The following is a 1,602-nucleotide window of genomic DNA, read 5'->3' as shown; positions in this document are numbered from 1 at the left end:
GAGTTTGATGAAATTGACTTAAAAGTTGTATGACAGCATGTTAGCAAATTTCCTATTGTACCAGAGGTAGATGCAAAGGAACAAGTGAAGCCAAGACATTTGGTTCCCCTCCGCTTATGGAACGTCTTGGTGCTTAAACATTGAGCTAGAAGGAGTGTAGAGACTCTCTGTAATCACCAGGTGATCACAGACTCAAAGGAATGCCTTTGTTGCTCTCTGTTGTATTCAGCCTAAACATACTCGCGTGGATAAACACAGCATGTTTGTAATGTGGGAGCTAGTTAAACAAGACACAACCCATTCGTTTTTTTTAGAACGTGCTCACATTGTGAGTTGTTTGCGAGTTAAGAGTAAGAATGACATGTCTGTGATTTCTTTTTTTAATCAAGGCTGTCAAAATGAACTTGATAATAAGTTTAAATAGCACATATTTTTTTGACACGAATAAAGCACACACGTTTTGTAATTTGTGCCTCGGGCTGCTCTGTAGTTTGGAAAATCGGAAAGCGATGCAGCGGTAACCTTATGGATAACTAGAAAATATATGGAACAAAGCTCCTTGAGCTGAAACGGATAACTAACGGTCTTTTGAACGGCAAGTTGAGTTTCAAAGCCCTGCACAAGACTAAAGTTATTTGCATGTACTGTTGATATAAACTGAGGTATCACGCAGTATGTCCAGTCTCAAATACCACTGCTAGCCAAGCATACACGGAGGCTGAGCACCCTCCACCCCCTTGCAAAGGCATGCAATGCTGCCTAATATCAGAGACGCCCCAATAGAGTGATTTACGTAAGTCACGGGGGCTCCACCAATGAACGCCTCATTATGGCCGAGTATTTTTCCCCTTGGTCACCAAAGTAAATATTGGACCGTTTATCACTTGCCACATATCTTCAGAATATCCTGACCCATAAATGGCATTTTCAGACAGAACATCAGGACAGCATCCTTTGTTTGAGAACTGTTTCTGTCCTAGGACCAAACTCGCGAGATCTGGCAACACAGATAAACGGGGGCGCAGCTCCACAGGGACCCAAACTTCCCTTTCCCAAGCCACGTTAACCAGTCGACTGGGGGATCACTACGCGTTCCGGGCCAGGTTGGATGTTGTACCTTGTTTAGATTGTTGCAATAATAATACACGTTTGTATAAAACATGCATGTTTTTTCTCCTATGTTATAAGAGCATTAAAAACCTGAAAAATATCCCTTTTAAAACACATTAAGAACAGATAAAAAATGTGTGATTACTCGCAAGTTAACTGTGGACACTCATGTAATTAATGCAATTAAATATTTAATTGATTGACAGACCTGGTACAATATTTTGAGAAGGGTTCTTCAAATTTGCTTATTAATTGGCATCAAGACGGTCAAATAGTACTTCAAAAACTGTACTTCAGTTCTGGTAATACAACTGTACTGATATATCTGATGAGCCATACGGGGATAATCATATCACCTATCAACTGACGGGACGTTGTTACTGCTTGGCCATACTGAGATAAATGCAACCATGCCATAACGTGTGTACTCTGTTTCTCTTTGTGCAGAGTGAACAAAAGGGAACGACCCACGTGTATAAAGACCCTCGTGAG

Source organism: Etheostoma spectabile, chromosome 11 (genome assembly GCF_008692095.1).
Source record: "Etheostoma spectabile isolate EspeVRDwgs_2016 chromosome 11, UIUC_Espe_1.0, whole genome shotgun sequence".
NCBI lineage: Eukaryota > Metazoa > Chordata > Actinopteri > Perciformes > Percidae > Etheostoma > Etheostoma spectabile.
Note: the sequence above shows the minus strand (reverse complement) of the source record.